Source organism: Festucalex cinctus, chromosome 5 (assembly GCF_051991245.1).
Source record: "Festucalex cinctus isolate MCC-2025b chromosome 5, RoL_Fcin_1.0, whole genome shotgun sequence".
Taxonomy (NCBI): Eukaryota; Metazoa; Chordata; class Actinopteri; order Syngnathiformes; family Syngnathidae; genus Festucalex; species Festucalex cinctus.
In genome coordinates this window covers 22769048-22791709 of record NC_135415.1, presented here as the reverse complement: position 1 = coordinate 22791709, position 22662 = coordinate 22769048, and the positions used below count along the sequence as shown (strand labels likewise).

Here is a 22662-nt window from a genome sequence, read left to right as displayed (position 1 = left end):
TGGAAAGCTGTTATTGGACAAGTGAAAATCTGCCGGTAGCTTGTATGTACACCCAAAAGAACATTCTGCTCCTTAGTTTAGCCTGCAGCTTTCCGAAAGTACAACGCAGGCAGCGCCTTCCTCAGAGAACCTCTCTTACTTTCGCTTCAAGAGGCTTTTCTATATTTCATAGGAGGCTTTAGAAGTTTCTCTTTTGATGGAGCGCAGGCTTATTTTCAATCAATTCTGTTGGAGGCCTACAGACGAAGCCTGTGGGGGTTTCCCCATCTTGTACTGTGAGCTGCTCTTCTGTTATTTCCATCTGTTTGTATGTGTTACTCATGATGCATCCTTTGGTCAAACGCAACACTACCTTGTTTACGCGATGATGCAATGAATGACTTACTGACATCGCAACTTGTTCCGAGTACAATCCTTCCTTTGTACATACAGTGGAGGGGAAATTATTAGTGTTGTTCCGATACCGTTTTTTGGCCCCCGATACCGATGCCGATACCCAGCTTTGCAGTATCGGCCGATACCGATACCATACCGATACTTAAGGTTTTTTTTTCCTCAACATGAAAAAGCTGTCCTGCCATTGATTCAGAGCATTCAAGGGCCAATAGGATATCTTAGATCGGCATGCAGTGAACATGTCACATACCAGTGAATGTTGTGCACCAGCAAGACACAAGATGATGCATCCAAAATTCTATATTAGCTTTGGAATTAATGGTATCGGCATGTTACTTGTGAATACTCACCGATACCGATACCACTGTTTTAATGCAGTATCGGTATCGGAACAACACTAGAAATTATTATTTGATTCCCTCGGTGAATTTGCTCACTGAAAAATAAATGATTGGTTATGGTAATAGAATGTCAGTCGAAAATAGATTTTAAGCTCAATATAAATATAATATATATAAAGCACTCAGGGCGGCACGGTAGTCGAGTGGTTAGCACGTCCGCTTCCCAGTTCTGAGGTCTCCGGTTCGAGTCCAGGCTCGGACCTTCCTGGGTGGAGTTTGCATGTTCTCCCCGTGCCCACGTGGGTCTTCTCCGGGTACTCCGGTCTCCTCCCACATTCCAAAGACATGCATGGCAGGTTAATTGGGAGCTCCGAATTGTCCCTAGGTGTGCGTGTGAGTGTGGATGGTTGTTCGTGTCTGTGTGCCCTGCGATTGGTTGGCAACCAGTCCAGGGTGTCCCCCGCCTACTGCCCAGAGCTAGCTGAGATAGGCGCCAGCAGCCCCCGCGACCCTTGTGAGGAATAAGCGGTCAAGAAAATGGATGGATGGATAAAGCACTCATTCATTCATTTTCACCTTCCAATAATAATAATAATAATAATAATAATCCATCCATCCATTTTCTTGACCGCTTATTCCTCACAAGGGTCGCGGGGGGTGCTGGCGCCTATCTCAGCTGGCTCTGGGCAGTAGGCGGGGGGCACCCTGGACTGGTTCCCAGCCAATCGCATAATAATAATAATAACAATAATAATAATAATAATATTTTGGATCCCGCACAAGGCAGCAAAAGACTATTGGTGACATTTCAGTGGTACCTCGGTTCACCAGTGCCTCAGTTCATGAACAATTTGCTTAAAAGACATTTTTGAAGAAATATTGCCTCGGTTCATGTACCATTTTCGGTTCATGAGCAGTCTTGGCATGGATGCAGAAGGCTAATTTGTAGTTTTCTTGTGTCATGTAAACATAATTGGCTTCGTTTTTTCTGCTGTAAATTAGCTCTCTGTTTGGCGCTAAAGAAACGGAAAACTGCTAAGCAATCAAGTTATTGGGGAAACCTAATTGTGTTACTGCTGGAAGAAGGAAGAAATAACAACTAAACGCCATCATTTTGTGATTTGGCTGAGCATTTTGGTTTGTGAAACTCTACCGTCTGTACTACTATATCAGTTCTAATAAATTAAGTTGTACACAGCCCTTCATCATGGAAGTAGCAGCTAGCTAGCGACCGCTAGTTAGCAGGCACAAGGAAGTGGCCCAAGTCCACCGATACGCGAGAGAGGTCGGCCCAGATTCCAGGTTCCACCTTTGAATTAAAAAAAAAAAAGATTAACAAAAAATAGTTAATATATTTGAAACTTCATTGATCCAACACATGCTGTGCATTTGAAAAATCAGTTGACACAACACCAAAACAAAAATGTCACAAAAAATATTGCCATCTAGTGGCAAGCATGTAATTGTTCTGCCCATAACCATCCGTTGCTGGTATTGATGGATGGACATAGATATACGGTACATTATTTGGAGTCACTGTAATCGATACATTTAGTCAGCTTGGATTGCACTATTCCTATAAAAACGCAATTCATGCGTTGTTGCTATTTGTGTGTACGTGAGCGAAATGTGCTACTAATATTTATAAAGAGCACGTTGTTCTGTGAGACGGTGGGAGTTGAAATTAGAAATCATCACGCTTCCCTGGAGTGGTAATAATAATGTTTTTTCCCGCTCTTCACAGTGGATAGAAAAAGCACAGATGCACAGTCTTTAATTGGCAACCGAGGTTCAAAGCGTTAAAATGCTCCTATTTGCTCAGCACGTCTCCCTCAGCGGGAAGGAGGACCATTACTGGTGGGTGGATGTTCTCTTTTCAAAAACAATCCAATTGACATTGACAAGTGGAGATCAATACATGCAGACAATAAAGTACAGTTTCTCACAAAGGTGAGGACACCCTTAATATTTTATGTTGTGTTTTCATAAAAAGAAAAGACTGCCTGTGTATAGCTTTTATAGCCTTAAATTTGCTGTCATTTCAAAATAAATCCAACTGTGAGTACCGTATTTTCACGACTATAAGGCGCACCTAAAAGCCTTCAATTTTTTCAAAAGCTGACCATGCGCCTTATAATCAGGTGTGCCTTATATATGGATCAATATTGAGCCGCAACAGGTCTCGCTGTCAAGACGCTATCGGTGACCCTGCACGATCGGTGACGCGCATGCACAGAAGATCCCGCCATCTTGGATCGCTAGCTAATACGAATACTTTACCTCAGAGAAAATAATAAAACAGCTGTTTATTCATTTTGGGAGTGAATGGAGTCGTCAGAAAGCTGGTTTGTAATCTATTAATAAAGTTTGACTGACCTATCTGACTGTTTTGTTGACATTCCCTTTAGCGCAGCACCATCTAATGGATGCATAATGTAACCACAGCCTACTGTAGCGCCTTAAATATGGAAAAAGTTTTAAAATGTCATTCATTGAAGGTGCGCCTTATAATGCAGAAAATACGGTACATTTAATTTGGATGTATCACTTAGGGGTACACTTATTTATTATTTTGAGGGACAGTCACTGTACAAGCTGTATATTGTAGCAAAGTGTCATTTCTTGTGCACCCCCATGAAAACATATCACAAAATAGCAACAAAATGTGAGGACTAGTTTGTACTGACTTTTGTGGAAAAGTGTATCTTCAATTCAGTGAGTTTCCAAACCTCTTTTGTTGACTGATCATTACATTTTCAAACTCTTCTATCTTTATTTTCCCACTAGAATGTGTGAGGCTCCTCTCTCTGTACTGCAATTTTTTATTCACTCTAAAAAATGGTGGTGCGGAGAGAGAAAAAAACCCCCTAAAAACCAAAACGAAAGTTGTAAGATGTGTAGAAGGCCTCCATTGATCTCCTCATCCATCATGCATGGAGGCCTTCCCCTTAAAAGTGTTTGCAAAGATCTCCATGCTGCTGCTATAGTTGCTTCGAAGGCTTTTCCTCTGAGTCCAACCTTTTGGAGCTACTATCATGTACACAATGTATACAACACTGCAAAGCACAGCCATACATGTTAAATGAATTCATCTGACGGTCATAACAGTATGAATAATATCAAAGACACTGACCATATAGCATGCTGTTTATTATTGTGGCAGTGGACTCGCCTAAGTTTACCACTTAATAACCAAATTCATTCAAATCCATTACTAATTCTAATTTACGCTCTACGAAAATGTCCCCAAGTGAACCAACACGCTTCTTCCAAACACGTGAAATATTGCTCGGGCGCATTCCAGCGCTCCCTTGTCGTTTTTCACATCAGTCACAATCTGTTCTGACCTTGTGTGAAAGGAAGAAACATTCCAATGCGTTGACCGTCATCAGTGATTGATTGGTCGCCCAGCGGGCTAAACCTGATGCAATTCCAGCGTCATGCGTTGTATTGCACACAGTAACCGCTGTCAGATTAATGGCAGAGGACTGCTTTATATTACGCCGAATGTCCCGTCAGCTGAATGGACAATCAATTCCTGCTTTATGGAACGCGCTCCTTTGGCTTTTTTTTCAGGCGAGGTTGATAAATACACTTTTTGCTTTTTTTGTGATGCCACAAACTTGCCAATGAATACAGTGTTTTGCGGGTTTAAACTGGTGAGTAATTTCACTTTATTTTGTATTTTTACTGTGGTTAACGTCTACACTTAATGACAGTTAACAGTGTTGAAATTCTACTTAAATCCTTGCCCGTGCGACTATTAAAAGCTTTATGGACTTGGAAGAAATTAATTCACACTAGATGATTTCCTATGGGAAGCCAACTTTGAATTTAAAACAATTTGGAAGCCATCCTGCGTCGCAGAATGGATTATGTTGGTCTTTGGAGCTTCCGCTATCTTCTTTTTATTTCATTTTTACGACCATTTCCGTTTCTTTTCCAGGTGGTGACACTCTTGAATATGGTAACGGTGGACAGTCGGGGAACTTTGCAGATAAACATGCTGACAGTGGCCATCCATCTCCCCCAGTCAAAGGAACCTCCACCCATTTATTTCCTGGGACCCAATCTATCTGTGTCGCAGGGACACGCACACACATTCCATATACATTGAAAAACCCCGAGATCGAAGATCGTGACTCGCTATCAATCTTCAATGATGAATCGGGTACCAGCTTTCTATATATTCTCTTTGTGTGTCTGAGTATGTGTTGTACAATATATTCGCAGGCTACTTATGTAATATTTAGTGGCTTTTTAATAAGTAATCCTCCTTTAAAAATAGGAAGCTTCCCCACGGCGCATATCTACAAGTCCTCTTTATGATTCCGTGTGTTTGTGCTGACAATTCAACATCGAGAATCCCACACCCGTGACAAAAGTCACCTGAGCTACTTGTTCAGCCTCAATATAAATGCAGTGGAATGCTGCAAAATTGCTGTACGTTTTACTCTGTCGTCATGGTTTTCTTTTGGTGGCGTCCCACAAGGATCCCTCCTTGAGCCGTTCATGTTTTCAAATAGGATGTTCAGTGGCCAAATAGTTTGAAGTTTAGTTTGAAATTTATTGAATATATATATATATATATATATATATATATATATATATATAAACACATAAACAAATAACAAAGAAAGTTAAAAATAAAATAAAAGTTCAAGGGAGTAGGAAGAAGTTGAAAACTAATATAAATAATGTCAAATAATGTATTACACCCAAAATCAATGAATTATTAATGGTTGTGTTTATTAATTGTGATTTTAGTATCAGTCACAATAATTTATTTTTTTTCCCAGAGCTAGCTTGGATGCATAATTCTTTTCATATAAAATAAATAAATAAATAAATAGATAAATCCTTACACTTCAGTTTTTCCTCAAACAGCAGTCTGCCTCCTTCTTAATGTTTCTATTTGTTTCTCCATTATCTAGGGATACTTGACTAATTGAGCCATTTTCAGCAGTAAAAGTTAATATTTTGCCCAGAATGAGTTTAATTTCATTATTTTTCATGTCCAATTAATACCTTTAAAAACACTTTTTTTCCACTTACTGTCAACAGAAGATGACAACACCTGTGCTGAGGAAGTAGGTAACGACTAAACTGAGAAAACAGATGAACTATGATTGGTCGTTAGCTACTTCCTCAGCACAGGTGATGTCATCATCAGTCGACAGCAAGTAGGAAAAAAAACATGTTTTTAAAGGTGTTAATTGTACATGAAAAATTCTTAAATTCATTCTGGACAAAATAGAAACTTTTCACTGCTGAAAATGGCTCGATAAGTCAAATATTTTAAACTCGGGTTAGACCGCTTTTTGGCTGGGCCAGTTATTGGCACCAATATTCAGAATTTTGACAAATATTGACATTGGCCATTTTGAAGAATCATATGGCCGATAATAGCTCCATTTGGAAAAAGTATTAACTTCATGGGACTAATTATTTAAATTTTCAGAGATGCCGTTGACCCTGGGAACTCTCTGCAACTTCTGTTTTTGTACTCCAATTAGTACAATTTTAATATTTCAGATATTTTGAAATTTTGGAAAACTTTATTTTCTGTAGAAAACAATTGGGAGCTATTAAGTTTTTATGTCATTTTTAAAGACATGCTGCCCCTGCGAGATCCCTGAACCTTTTGTTCGTTTTTTAAAACAACTTCTTTTTTTTGTTGTTTTTTTGTTTTTTTAACTCTTAACATTTTACGAACCCTAACAGTTGTTCAATAACATATGCTTAAAAATTCAAAGAATTTAAGAGCTGGAGTATGTATTTTTTCAAATTTTGCCTTTTAGTGAAAAGGAATATCTGCTCCAAATATGCCATCTTTGACCTTTAATAATCAGTATTGGTATAAAAAAAAAACATATCAGTCTATCGCTACTTTAAACTCCCATTATACTTAATATAAATTGGAATGAAGCATTAAATAAACAGGCCTCCCCATACATACACATATTTGGAGTTATAACTGTGTCACTCTTGTGTGTGTGTTAAATGTTGGTGCGCGTCTGAAATGTCCCCAGGGGTCTCGCCTGGCAGCCTGACGGACGGTGACGTGTTGAAAATTGCTTTTGGAGCACCTGCATGACCCGCCTCTACCAGGAAGTGTTGGACGCAATAACCCTGCTTACAGTATGTCACTCAAATGTATGGATTTGAGCTTCAACACTCAATGTTGGGGGGGGAATTAAACCAAGTAGAAGTGAATTTACAGGATTATTGTTCCACCAATCCTATTCACTTACCCAACTTCGAAAATAGTAGTTTAGTTTCCTTTTCTTGTCAGTGTCATTCACTTCCTGATGTATATTCACATTTATGTGTTGTTAATTAACCCTCCCCGAAGTCTTCACTCATTAATCCTGTTTATTGCTTAAATGTAAGATAAAGGGATTTTTCAATTGGATTTTCAGTTTTTAAAGTGTCATTTGTCGGCCAGAAGTGTAACTTACATATATCATCTCGCAGGTGCCTCCCAAATGGAGCCAAAATGTAAATACATGCAAAACAATCCTGACTCTGTCCACACAATACAAGCCCAGTTTTGCTTTGCACTATTATTTGCATTCAAATTGGGAAATCACTCCGTTGCCACCTGCATCGTTGTGACTTGACTTGCTGGACACTTCATTAGGTACACTTGCACTGAGACAACTGCACTATTAATTACTATATTAATTATGTATATGTGCAATCAGTGATTGACTAACATAAAAAAAATATATTGTATCATGTAGTATTTGGATGAAAATCTTATACAGACAGGTGGTTAGTCCAAAAGAATCACATCTGCGGTTTAAAGTGAGTTTAGCAGGGAGGGGGAGAAAAAAGAAAGAGTTGAGGTAAGAATGCATCATCATGGTGATTTTTGGGTGTGAAGGGGTTCTAAAATCAAATGGTGCTCCAGTTACACAGGTGACTAATGACAGGCCATGTCATGTTTGGGTTCTGTTTGGGGTGCGTTTTGCTTTGTTTTTGTTGGGTTTTGAGTTTGTCATGTTTATGTTCTGTTTTTCTTGTCTTCCATAGTCTCGTTAAGCCTCACTGATGTCCACCTGTGTTTGCCTGCCCTTCCTCATGTGTCAACCAATCAGCATCCCCGTCCACTTGTGTCTTGCCCAGCTGTGTCTCATCGTGCTCAATTAGTGTGTGTACTTAGTTTTCGGTTTTCGCTTCAGTTCTTGTCGGTTCATTGTTCTTGTTTCCCCACGTCCATGCTCCCATAGTTAAGTCTGCTCGTGTATTGTTTTTCCCTTCGGTATTTTGTTATTCTTTGTTACCAAGCCCTGTTTGCAACTTTAGTTTTGTTTGATTAAATTTACTCTATTTTCGCACCTCTGCCTCCCTGACTTGTCCGCCTCCTGCATTTGGGTCCACCACCACACTTTTGAGTCCTGACAGGCCAGGCTTTATGGGGTCTCGTGTCTGAGCATGGGTGGGTCATGGAGAAAAAACAAAAACAAAACTAAACATTCACATTCATACTGTATGTTCAGTGTTTTGTGTAGAAGTAAGTGGAAGGTTTACAATTAAGAACTGCTCTAAATGCTGATTGTTCTGCACTACTACTTCTTCCTCTTTTCGAAAATTCCAATGCTAGAAGCTTTTCCCCTGATGGTGATCAAGTTGCATTACTTGATGACATACTTTTAGTGGGTCTGCATTTAAAAAAAAAGACAGAGAGAGAGACCGGAAAAGAACTCGATGTAGCTTTTCTTTCTTTCTCTTATTGGTGTATGAATTCCTTGATCAAGTGGAGTGGCCTCCGTCTGGCATGAAATCATTGCGAGTGGAGCGGACGCAGGAAGGCAAACACAGAGAGCAGATTGGGAACTCTTGAGTCATATCAGACTTTTCATGAAAAAGCTTTCCTGTGCGAAGGCACACAACAAAGAGGAGACTTTTTTTTGTATCCTTTTTTTTTTTAGGGGGGGGGGGGGTGCAATATCACTCGCAAGACTTGATGTTCAACGCTTTATTTAAATGTGAACATCCATCCATTTTCTTTCGTGCTTGTCCTCATGAGGGTCATGTTAGGGTGAGCCATCTATCCCAGTGAAGTACATCCTATACAAACAAATAACGAGTTATATTCAGTTGCCAGCCAATCGCAGGTCACACACCTAGGGAGAATTCGGAGCGCCCAATTAACCTGCCATGCATGTCTTTGGAATGTGGGAGGAGACCGGAGTACCTGGAGAAGACCCACGCGGGCACGGGGAGAACATGCAAAGTCAACCCAGGAAGGATGGAGCCTGGACTCGAACCCGAGTCCTCAAAACTGGGAGACGGACGTGCTAACCAGTCACCCACCGTGCCTGAACTCCATTAAAAGACAAGAAATGTGAGTACCGTATTTTTCGGATTATAAGTCGCAGTTTTTTTCATAGTTTGGCCGGGGGTGCGACTTATGTGTGAAATTAACACATTATTATATCATTTCACATGTTATTTTCACACTAAGCCGCAAGAGGGCGCTCTAGGCCTGTGTTGATAAGTTCATCACTGCCGGTAGAAGAGCATCGTCTACCTCCCGAGTTGGGGGAGTTGTTTAATAGTGACATCGAGGATGAAGATTTAGTGATTTGGAGTGAAACTGATAGTTTGGTAAACTTGTTAGCATGTTCTTTATGCTAGAGTTATATGAATAACTTGTAGTGATGGGAATATAATTCACTCACGGAACGTTGAGACGAAGGGAGAGTTCCGGGTGGGAAGGTTTTGTTATGTGGAAAAGGGGAGTTAGCCTGTTAGCTTCTAGCTGAGTGGGGAGTTGCTGTTAAGAGCTCAGAAGCTGATGTCAATAAAACGCTAAATTTCCCCCCAAAAATGCGACTTATACTCCAGTGCGACTTATATATGTTTTTTCCTTCTTAATTATGCATTTTTTGGATGGTTCGATTTATAATCCGGAGCGACGTATAATCCGGAAAATACGGTATGTGTCAGACCATCCCTCCCGTCCCATCCACCTGCCATCAAGTGTGAAATGAGAGCGCAATGAGTTGACTTTTAGAGCAGAGGGCATGAGCATGATTGGTCTGTCACAGGAGACTGGTCTCAACTGGCTTTTCCTCCCATTGCCACGCGCGCGCGCACAAACGCACACGGATACTGCGGGAACACGGGAGCCGACGTGGACCAGCTGGTTATTGATCTCCATGAAAAGCCCACAGAAACGGTGGACCGCAAGTCGTTAATGAATCAAGACGTACGGGAGTTACGCAAACGGCACACAAACACACCGAGCGACGCATTCCGGGTCCATCACGATGAGTTTACCCCCGTGCGTGAAGGAGCATCTGAAGCAGTAATAAATATCCATTAGAAGGACTGACGCTAACGAGTCCTGACGCGAGGGCGACGAGGGGGGACAGCGGCGGCGTGGTTCGACTTTCTGCCTCACGCCACCTGCGGCGTCTGTCCGGGTGATCAATGCGCCTGCTTCATGCCTCCAAATGAATCCATCTGTGTTTTTCAACCATGGATTTCACGCACCCGTGCGAGTGTTGTCACCAATTAACGGCAACGAGAAGTAATGAAGTACAAGGACTGTCATTTGTTAGTGTAAATCGACTTTTTAATTCTCTACTTTCTTCCCTTTGTCTACTTTGTTTGACAGAGTGCTGGACAATTCCTCCAATTCAAATCACATCACATTGTTTTTGTCGCATACTGAAGACATTTGCGTTTCAGGTCAAAAGGTTGGCATTTGATTGATCTTTTTTAATTTTATTTTATTTATTTATGTTTATTATTATTATTATTTATTTTTTTATTATTACTTATAATTTTATTTTTTTTATCCCCTTTTATTTATTTAACTATTTTAATCTATATTGTCTTGTAGCTTTGTTTTTTATTTATTTATTTTTTCTATCGTGTTTAACTGTTTTCTTTTTGTGTTTAAATCTTTTTATTTGGTAGTTATTAAATTTTTAGCTCCAGTGTTTTCTCATGGGGGAGCCTCCACAGTGAGAGGGTTGCTTGGTCTTCATCCATCTCACTGTGGATGAACTCCTCCTGGGTGCCTTTCCTTACAGGGTACTTCTGTGCCCCGCCATGTTGTGGTTTTCATGTGTTTGTTGGGTTTTGGGTGTGTCTGTGGGTACGATCATGGGGATGGGGGGCTTTTTCTTTCTTTTATTTTATTGTATTATGGATGTCCAGCACTTTGAGTTGCATTTTAAATGTATGAAAGGTGCTATATAAATAAAGTTGATTGATTGATTGATTGATTAATTGACTTCACCAGACTTTTGCATTCTTTAATTGAAAAGCTTTCGGGAACTTTTGCCTTTACTACAGCCTCTTTCAGTCCTTGTTTGTTTCTGGGAGTTGTTTTCTTCAGGAGATAAAATGCATGCGCTATTGAGCTAAGGTATGGTGATTAACTTGGCCAATCTAAGACATTCCACTCCCCCCCCCTTGCCCCCACCCACCCTGATGACATCCTTTGTTGTGTTGGCAGTGTATTATCTTTACGCATAATTAAGCTGCTCACGATTAATTTGGATGCATTTTTCTGTAAATTGCAGATAAAATGCTTTTGTAGGCTTCAGAATTCATCTTGCTGCCATCGTCATCAATAAAGACTTGGGTGCCCGTTCCAGAAGCAGCCATGCAAGCCCAAGCCATGACATTACCGTTGTGTCTTTTGGGTCATAAGCATATCCCTTCTTTCTCCACACTTTGACATTTCCATCACTTTGGTAGAGATTAATCTTGGTGCTGGAAAGGTTCTGCTTAGGTTATGTTACAGTACGATAACAATATAGTACAATATATTGAATATTTATAATACCAGTAATATTTGTTTTCACAATACAAAGTCTTGAAATTTGTGCAATAAATTTTGCCATAATCACTTGAGAGTCGATTTTATCTTTATTTTTAATTACCGCATTTTCCACACTATAAGGCGCGCCGCATTATAAGGTGCACCTTCAATAAATTACATATTTAAAAACTTTTTCCATATATAAGGCGCTACAGTAGAGGGTGGGGTTACGTTATGCATTCATTAGATGGTGCTGCGCTAAAGGGAACGTCAACAAAACAGTCAGATAGGTCAGTCAAACTTTATTAATAGATTACAAACCAGCTTTCTGACAACTCAATTCACTCCCAAAATGAATAAACAGCTGTTTTATTATTTTCTCTGAGGTAAAGTATTAGTATTAGCCAGCGATCCAAGATGGCGGGATCTTCTGCCGATCGTGCAGGGTCACCGATAGCGTCTTGACAGCGAGACCTGTTGCGGCTCAATATTAATCCATATACAAGGCGCACTGGATTATAAAGCCAGCTGGTTTATGGTCGGCTTTTGAAAAAATTGAAAGCTTTTAGGTGCGCCTTATAGTGCGGAAAATACGGTAAGTTAGCTTTGAAAAAAAACTATACAAGTCATTAAGAAATGCTAACTTTCAACTGAAACATTTATTTGTATTTAAATTTGCCCCACCTAAAGTGTTTTGAAACAAGAAAATGCAGTTTGCTTGCTATGCGGTGTCACTTCAGCATTCCGCCAAAGTTAAGTGTGATATCAAGTAGGGGGCCACAAAATGTTACAAGTTTGAGACCCTGCATTAAACGTTGCCATGGTTTAAGCTATTCATCATGTCTGTCATGTATATTACATGTGATCTGATTTCCCTCCCCTACTAAAGTATATCTGCACCAGCGCCTCTGAAATGACAATGATGGATGTGCATGCTCATTTTATGCATTACTTAATATAGGATTACAATGGTGAGGTCTGCATTGCATCAGATGCAGTTTTTTTTTTTTTTTTGGTTAGTAGTTTGTATTGTCTTTATTTGACTGCACCTGCTACATTTCCTGACGGAGAAACACATCTTGATTGACAGCCTGTTGATATTTGTGTCACAGTGGTGGAGAAGTACTAATTGATTCTCCTCCGCAAGACGCCCTGGGAGAACAATGAATTATGAAGCACAATCCATAACTACTGCATTTCTTGCAGTCGGCTTTTTGTGTTGTTGTAAATCAGAAACGTCTTTTTCTACTATAGCAAATGTGCAACAAGTCGATCCGACAACATGAATGCAGACGGTTGCTGGAATTAAATAATTATTTTCATCACTCACTCAAACTGAACTCCTAAACAGTTTTGATTTAAATGATTGCAAAGCACCTCAAAGTTTCAATTTCTTGTTTAGTTAGACTCTGTCGTGGTTCGGCAAATGGGTGGAGGGATGATGGAACAAGAAACTTTAATTAATCAAAACTCATACTAATTGAGGGTAGTTGTGACTCAGTTGGTAAACCGGCTTGTCCAAGAGTTGGCGGTTTGAATCCCAGCTCCAACCGTCCGCTGTCAAAGTGTCCCTGAGCAAGACATTGAACCCAAATTTTCTCCCAGTGGTCCTGGTAGCACATTGCTGGCAGCTGTTTGTATGTGTGGCTGTGAATGGATGACTGATGCAAAGTACTTTGGGCGCCATATTGTGTGGGTAAAGCGCTAAAGTAGTGCACTCCATTTACTTTTTGATTCGGGATGGGCAAATACTGATACCAGGTATCGGTATGGGGCAGACAACCAGGCCGTATTTCTATTGGTACCAACACCATTTTGAATCAAAGACTCAATCATTGGCACTTGTTGCCAATATGTATTCTGCACGCACATACAGACCGGCTCATGCGTCGGCATTGTTCACTCACGCATGAATGATGGCGTGGTACGTAATGAAGCAACCTTATCATACATCAAGCTGTAAAGGACAACATTATCCGTATTAGGACCTCGTGATGGATGCTTGCAGCGGCTGTGGATGACTGATGATTTGCTCTGAGCTCCTTTGATAGACTGACAGAACAAACTGGCAAGCGCACTCTTCTCCATTGAGAAAAGAATACAAAGCAAATGGAAACGAAAGCATAACAGCGAGATTGCAAGAATTAAATGTCCAAAATGTAGTTGTAAAATATGTATATTTACATATAAACTATTTTTATATTGCACGCCTGCTCTCTCTTCTTAATCTGGTGAAGAGAAACACAAACACCAACACACTGTACTGTATATACTGTATATGTGAAATAGGAGATGAGGGGAAAAAATGCGGCAGAGAAGATAAAAAAAAAGCACAAAAGCACACGGGACACTGAGGAGGACGAGGCAGAGCGATGGTGGATGGGATTAAAGCGACAAAGTGAGAATGGAGTCAACATGAATGCTTTCTACATTTATACACCACAATGTGTATTTCATGCCGTAGTCTATTCGCAGCAACTACCGTGAATACACATTGCGTGTTTGTGAGCGTATGTTCCATTTTGAGGGATTAGTGCGCTTTTGAAATGGAAATTCTATTAATTTTTAACGTCTTGTGCAAAAAAAAACAAAAAAACAAAAAAACTTGGTAACTGCGGTCAAATGCCATATCAGGAAATTTGGACATATTTAAGTTTATTTTTGGCGGCACGGTTGTGACGGTTAGCACGTCCGCTTCCCAGTTCTGAGGTCTCCAGTTCGAGTCCAGGCTCGGACCTTCCTGGGTGGAGTTTGCATGTTCTCCCCGTGCCCGCGTGGGTCTTCTCCGGGTACTCCGGTCTCCTCCCACATTCCAAAGACATGCATGGCAGGTTAATTGGGCGCTCTGAATTGTCCCTAGGTGAGCATGTGAGTGTGGAGTGTCTCTGTGTGCCCTGCGATTGGTTGGCAACCAGTCCAGGGTGTCTCCCGCCTACTGCCCAGAGCCAGCTGAGATAGGCGCCAGCACCCCCGCGACCCTTGTGAGGAATAAGCGGTCAAGAAAATGGATGGATGGAAGTTTATTTTTGATGTTCATTAAAGAACATTTGAATGTCCATAAACCCAACAGATTTATTTATTTTTTTCTGACATATGTTGGCCAAGGAATTTAAAAGCAAGCTTTTTGTAGACAACTAACATTTTGATTTGAATGATGCCAAACTCAATATGTAATCAACCAGTGCAAAAATTCTCCGGACAAATACAGCAAGAAATCAAAACATTTCGTGCTGGCCATGGAATCACTAATCCTCTTGATTTCAATAATATTCAACACAAACCTCAATATTGCATAACATATGATATGTAGATTGGTTTATGTTTTTTGTTTTTGTTTTTTTTCAGCACTCACTCTACCATTTCCAATTTCCATGTTCAAACATATATTTTCATTGATGTAACATACGCTGGCCATGGATTGCTACAAGTTCAAATTTCAAAGTCAGTCAAGATGTGTGAGCAATTTCAAATCATTAAATGCAATATTTGTACATGTCAACTCAAGAATCCTCTTGAACTATTTTTAATGACAGGAAGTCTCACAAGAAGCCTTCACATTTTCAATGGTATTTAAAAGAAGAGTGGAACTCCAAATTAACAAGAGTTAGCAACATTTGTAGATGTGAAAGCAAAAAGCTGATTGATTTTGAAGGAGTTGATCAATGTGGCTTGAGGAAGCCGAGGTGAATGGCTCCCCCGGGTTTAATCGCCGTTTGTCAAAGCCGAAATCATTTCAATCCTGTCTGATCCGAGATGCTGCGGAATAGCTGAGGTCATCTGCGGGCTTCCTTTCTGCTTCAGCGCTCTGCTGGTTTCCATTTCAAACATCTTCTCCTCTGTGTTAATCTTTGATGGCCTCAAAGGGCGACACCCTTCTCCGGTCTCCTGCCGCGATCCTCCCCCATGGCCTTTTTGAAAAACATGATTCCGCTTCAAAGTGCGAGGATGACGCTCTTTGACGGAACACTAAGCTGAGCCGAATCTTCACAATCCCTTGTTTTTATTTACACTCACTACCCCCATTTAATACACACGGCGTTTAAATTATTGATGCTTGAGTGCACATGCGAGCAGAAGGATGTTCCACCCTGAGCCCGGCTGGCGTATTTGAAAAGTAGAGAGAACTGGCAGAAAGGTCTCCGAAGGCCCATTGGAGGTCGGAGCTTTCAGCTCCGCCTTCTGCTGTACACGTCCGTATCAAAGCGGGCTGACAGTTACACAAGATCATGCGCTACTTTTTGAAGTACACTGTGATGTGGAGGTGGAGCTCCTGATGGGAATTAACAACACAATCTCGGCTTATACAGTATTTTTCAAGGTGTGTGTGTGTAGTACATCTACAGGGAAGATCCACGCTCACAAAGATGTTACTTTTGGCATGTTCTACTCTCAAATAGGAGGGAAAAGGGAAACAAAATAATACCGGGACTGACGTGTGAGTGGCAGCTCAGTGCAACTTGGCATTTAGATTGGGAGAAAGGGAAGTACAGTATAAAGTAGAATACTAGGTCGAGGAGTAGAAGAAAAGGAAAAAGCAACGTTCACTGTGAGCTTATCTGGTAAATTCATTGCAATGCGGCAAACTCTTTGCCTAACTGGATCATTAGGGACTTTTAAACAGCTTTAATTAAGTTTTTTTTGTTTCCTTTTTAATTATTATTTGTATTATTATTTTAAACTTCCTTATGCTAAATGTTTTAAAGTTTGTTGAATAACGGTTTAAGATTGTTATTGTTTTTGTTTTTTTTAGTAAATTTTGTAACCTATTTTCATTTTTTTTTTTTCTGAATGTTAACTATTGTTTTTTTGATGCTTATGTGTTGCCTTTCCTCGTGTAAAGCACATTGAGTTGCCTTGTGTATGAAATGTGCGATACAAATAAACTTGCCTTGCCTAAGTGAGGAATGATGTAAACATTTAACACAATTAGTTCCTCTTGGGGCGGCTGTGAATCATTGGGTAAAGCCGTGAATCAGTGGTTAGAGCGGGCCGTCCAGTTACCTAAGGGTCTTCTGTCCGAAACTCGCTCTCTCCGAGTCAAAAATCGAGTTTTCAAATACTAAACAAAGGGCCTAACCAACTGTCAACTAATTTACCAATCAAGCACCTAATAAACCAGCACTTCAGCCAAATGATGGACAAAACAAATGACTGAATATCTGATGTATAACCAAACAAGTAACTTTGTTGCCGACCGAATGACCAGCTAAACAACCAACTGACCCCAAAACAGGCTGAGACAACAATCAACTAGTTAACTAACAACTAACTAGCCAATTTAAACTAAATAACCAAGCAACCAACTTACACGAATAACCAAACACTTCACTAGTCAAGAAACCAACCAACCAACCAACCAACCAACCAACCAACCAACCAACCAACGACCCAAAACAGCAAACTAAGAAAACAACCAAGTCAATCACACAACTAACTAGTCAAATTTAAGACTAAGTAGCCAAGCAAACAACTCACATGACAACCAAATAACTACTAATCAGCAAACTTCGAAAGCAACTAACTTGTCACACACACACCACTAGCTTGTCAACAACCTACTAACTTACTATCCAAGAAAAACAACCAGACAACAAACTAAGCAAAATACACAAGAAACTGATCAGCAAACGACATAACTAATCACACAAACAACTAACTAGTCAAAGAACTAAAGAACCAAGTAGCCAATTAATTGAGTCAGCCAAATAACCAAACTAGCTAATCATCCAACCATATAACCAAACTAAAACACCAACCAAATGAACTGAACATCAAACAACTAAGTGACTAAAGCTGACCAACCAAACAGACTAACATATCTAAACACTAACAAATGAATACACTAATTAACAAACAAGCTAACCCACTTATTAATCACAACTATTGAACTGATTAACCAACAAACTAAAAACAAACAACAAACTAACCAATCAACCAATAATTCACAAAACAAATAAGCAGTCAAACAACTATAGAATAACTAAGTAACCTAACATTTAAAACTTTAACAAAATAAGCATCCACAAAGCCAAACAACAAACCAACCTAACACCTAAAATTACCACTGAAACACTCATAAACAAATCAAACAACTTCACAACAAAATGCAAAACTACTTGCCAAAAAAAGCCACACTTTTCTTTTGTATGTAATATGTTCAACGTTATGGTTGCCGTTTAAAAAAGTATTTTGCACCTCATGAAACGACAATGACCAGAAAATGTTTCAATGTGCGCATCTCAGCAGGGGGCGGATCCATTTACAGGAAGGAGCCTAAAGATGAAGGTGGTGGGCTCACGCTGGTGCGCAGCTGGATGAAGTTGCCGCGCGACAGCGGTTGTCGCGCTGTAAATATGACGTACGGTAAAGTCGAACGTGGGATGCCACTTGCGCCGACAAGCTGAGTAAACATCAAGGAGCTGAAGGATTAGCGCGCAGCGGCTGCCCACTCGCCGGATATCAAGTCGTCACCAGCAATCATTGCTTCTTTACCGTGTAATAATTACATTTTGGCATCTGTGAAGTAGCTCCTATACATGAATTATGAATCAGATCCGGCCTCCGCCAAAAGAAGATTTATAGAACTAAAATGTTGCATATTGATATTTATCTGCTTGCTTCCTACTTTGCTTAATCATTGTTGTGAGAAATCATGAAGATGATTTGTGTCTTCACGCAGATGATTATCATTATTACTAATAGCATATAATGAAATGTAATTGGAGCACATTTATTTCAGAAGTGTGTGCCAAACTGTTAGTCTGTCACATTAACTCATTCACTCCCAACCATTTTCACTTAAGTGTTTTCCTGGATTTTGACTAATTTTTCAAAGCCCGTGAAATATTATGTTCTATAGCTATAAAAATATGGAACATACCAATAGAGAGATTAGAGTCTCTTCTATTATCAGATAAAAAAAGTATATTCCTATCCGTTTCCACTGTGCAGCAATTAGCAATAGAACATGGCTAAGTTTCATCGTTTTTCTGCTTAGAACTGTGGGAAAACTGTGAGAGTTTTAACATGGCCTGGTTGATCTCTTATACTCTGCTGCCACTCAACCATTTTCTACAGTAGAGAGACTGCATAAAAGCCTTCTCTATGCTCTGGCATAAAAAAACAAAAAATTTATAAATACGTCTTTGGGACACTTAAAACATTTAAAATATGACGTATTTATACGTTTTTGGGCGCTAATGAGTTAATAATCAGTACCCAAGAAGGAGATCTCAGTTTCAAAAATACGGCGACCCTGCTTTAAGGAGTTACATTGGTTGTTTTGAGTATTTTTTTTTTTTTTTTGTGTTACCCACTTTGGACTCCAGCAGTGTCCCAATACTTATGGCCATGTGACAAAGTTAGGTTTACGTCCGACAGTGGATGAAGGTCATGACTTTATTCTTTCTTCACATAAACAAAACCATTTTCCCATTTCAAGTTTATCCTCAGTCACATCCTTCTAACGTGCAGCTTTTATTACAGTCGTCTCAGCTTTGTAGGGAGGTCAAAATCCTGCCGTCAAAACCCGAGAAGCACTCAATAATAGAAGCTTCTTAAGTGATGAAATAAACAAGAGCAAGATTGCTTTTACAACTTGAAAAGTCATATAAAGGAAAACTAATAGCCGAGTGCATTCAAACGTATGTGGTGTGAATGTGTTTGCGTGAGCGGCGTATAGGAGCGCAGCATGCGTGACGCCGGTGGCGGGCGGCCAGAGTCGGAGCGCCGCCTGCGTGAAGGCCGCGGTCGACGAGGTCACCGCAGTGTTCGCCAAACAATGCTGCTCACGTGGTGGAGGCTCGGGCTGCATGACAATGGATGCGTTGCGGCACTCGTTGAGGTTCGGAATCACACATTAAATAAATGTTTAGCGTAATGGCATCTCCAAAATCCATTCAGTCATTGTTGCCTTTCAAATTGTTCTCTCTCTCTCTCCTCTTTTTTATTTATTTATTTTTATTTTTTTTAATTCTCTCATGAATTCATTCAGTCTACGATCTGGCTGTTGTGATCATGATTTTTTTTTTTTTTTTTTTTATTACTTTGGATCGTTCTTGACCAGGAATGGCAACTTAAATGCTGCAGGGGGTTTGGATACAATTTTTCATCAGTCCTAATACTGGGGGCCACATAGGACCACCTACTTGCTAACCTGATGAATGAAATAAACCATTTTAAATATGGACAAAATACGTAAAAGATTTGCTCTTAACATACTTCATTTTTAATAATACACTTTTCAATGTATGTATGTTTCAAATATCCACTACCCTAACACAACAAAAAAAGGTTTTGATGCAAACAACAAAATAACTATATACTGTGACCCCCCCCCAACCCCCAATATTTTTTTATATTTATTTTTTGCCAAATTTTCCTAAATTTTCTTTACCATTTACCTGTTTTTATTTTGGTTGTTTTTTTTAATAAAACGTATATTGAATATTCAATATCATTACATGACCTGTTGCCTGTAAAAACAAAAACAAACAAACAACAAAAAAACGGTGTAAATGCATCTAAACTATCTGCCATCTAGTGGTGAATGATGGCATTGCAACTTAAAACTACAGTCGACCCCGACATACTCGCGGTTTGGCACCCACAGATTATTTTTCAATATTTTTTTTAATATTTCTTTTTTTGCCACATTTTCCTAAATTTTCTTTACAATTTGCCCGTTTTTTTTCTTTCAAAATAAAACGTACATTGAATATTCATCATTGCATGACCTGTTGCCTGTACCTGTTATTGCATGATACTGTATAAACAAAAAAATAAAAATAAAAATAAATAATATACAAAAAATACAAATAATTACATAAATAAATAAATAATTTACTAACTCAAAACTGACATAGCCTGTCTGAAAGGTGTTTGTGGAGCATACGAGTGGTTGAATTATTACGTTCCTGGATAGGCTCAAGCTTCACTCAGAGGATCAATATGTTGCATTCAGTTCAATTTCTTGTTCCATAATCATAACTGATACACTGATACTTTTCTCTTCTTCACACTTCAGATTTGAATGTGTCCTTGCTGACTTTACACATGACGATGGTCTGACCTTGATTTTATTTGAATTTTGAGGCAGATTTCTGCACAAATTGTTGGTTGAGCTTGTTCAGGTGCACCGAATGAAAAGTACTTGCCTTTTGAGAAATGTAATATAAATATTTCTTCTTCTTCTTTTTTTTTTTTTTTTAAACTCTTATAGCCAAGAGTCATCTTGTTTCTTTTATTGAGCATCATCCCAGTGCCTGCTGGCCTACATACACGCTGGGATCACTTAGTAGAAAGTCCATTTGTAACCTGGACCTTCAGCATAAAGTCCCCTAGCGACGACTGTCTGCCCCACACCGCTCATGTCCGTCCTCCCTCGTGTGTGACGTGCGCCCGCGGCTGATTTCTCTCTCCGTTGCAAAAATGCCGGCCTTCCTCGTCATCCTTGTGCGGACCACCTGGATGTTGAATAATGGACGCTTCCCTACAGAAGCCTTGATTTTTATTTATTTATTTCCTCCCCCCAACATCAGCTGCTTCTCATTGCCACATTTCGGTTTTGAAAAACAACTTTTAAATATAAATACTGTATTGTCCTGAGAAACTGAGCCGCCAATGTCCAGACTGCAAACAATTGTCACGTGCGCCGAAGCCACCACATGCAAATTTGATCTTATACTCATGACACTGTTGTGATTGAGAGGTAGCGAGGAGGGAATTCAGAATGCTTCGCTTCCGTGCACACGCTGTGACCATCAGCGTGTTCCGCAGGTGCCTCATTTCCTTTTTTGTTGTTGTTTGCCTTCCCCCTCTGTTTCGCCGCCTCATATGAATTATAGGAGGATCAACAGCACAATAGTGGAAACAAGCCGCTGCTTTGCTTGCTTGTCAAACAGCAAGAGTACACGCGTCAAACTACTGCAGTGCGTTGATGCCACAACAACCACTGAAATGCTTTCGACCCAATTTGTTTAAATGTGTCCTTTCGATTGGCGGCCATTACAGAGTGGAGCCTAAACACGTTACACCAAGTCAAGTCAAGTTTATTTATATAGCCCTTAACTCATTTGCTCCCAATAACGTGTAAATAAGTTGTTTTTTTTTATGTTGTAAGTGTCCCGAAGACGTATTTATACGTTTTTTTTTATGCTAGAGCACACAGAAGGCTTTGATGTAGCCTCTCAACTGCAAAGAACAGTCGCAGAAATGGTAGTTATTACACAAACGGCCAGCAGGTGGCAGCAGAGCAAAGGAGATCAACCAGGGCCATGTAGAAAAAAAGCTCAATTACTTAAAATTTTAAATAGATTTGTGAAAACTGATGAAACTTAACTCTCTTCTAATGCTAATTGCTGCAAAATGGAAACAGATAGAAACATACTTTTTTTTTCCTGATGAAAGAAGAGACTTTAATCGTTCTTTTGGTATGTTCCATGTTTTTACAGCAATTGAACACAATATTCTGTGGGCCTTTTAAATGTTTTAAGTGTCCCAAAGACTTTTTAATTTTTAATTTTTATTTTTTTTTATGCTAGAGCACACAGAAGGCTTTGGTGCAGCCTCTCAACTGCAAAAAACGGTTTAAGAAATGGTAATTATTACACAAATGGCCAGCAGGTGGCAGCAGAGCAAAGGAGCGCAACCAGGGCCATGTTGAAAAAAAGCTCAATTACTCACAATTCTAAATTGATTTGTGAAAAATGATGAAACTTAGCTATATTCTAATGCTAATTGCTGCAAAACAGAAACAGATCCTGATCCTGAGACTTTAATCTTTCTTTTGGTATGTTCCATGTTTTTACAGCAATTGAACACAATATTCTGTGGGCCTTGCAAAATCAGTCAAAATACAGTAAAACAGCCGGGAGCGAACGGGATTGCTTCTGTGAAAATGGCTGGGAGTGAATGAGTTAATCACACAAAAGTCTCAAAGGGCTTCACGTGCCCACAGTTGACAAATAATAACGACATTCCTGATCAAACAACAAAAGGGCAAGGAAAAACTAAAAAAAAAAAAAAAAAAATCAGGGAAAAAAAATACGAAACCTTGAGAAGGGGCCGCAGATGTGGTAATCCCCCTCCCAGGATGACCAGGCTGCGCCACAACTGAGACCTGTTTCGAATTGGTCT

General features: G+C 39.7%; 1 long non-coding RNA gene across 1 annotated transcript; it reads left to right on the top strand.

The window, feature by feature from the left end:
* The first annotated feature begins 4211 nt into the window (after nt 1-4211).
* On the top strand, nt 4212-7152 carry LOC144019785 (uncharacterized). The gene is made up of 3 exons (XR_013283781.1): nt 4212-4396; nt 4684-4908; nt 6770-7152. It is a non-coding gene; the product is annotated as an uncharacterized LOC144019785 (long non-coding RNA).
* The last annotated feature ends 15510 nt before the right edge of the window (nt 7153-22662 follow it).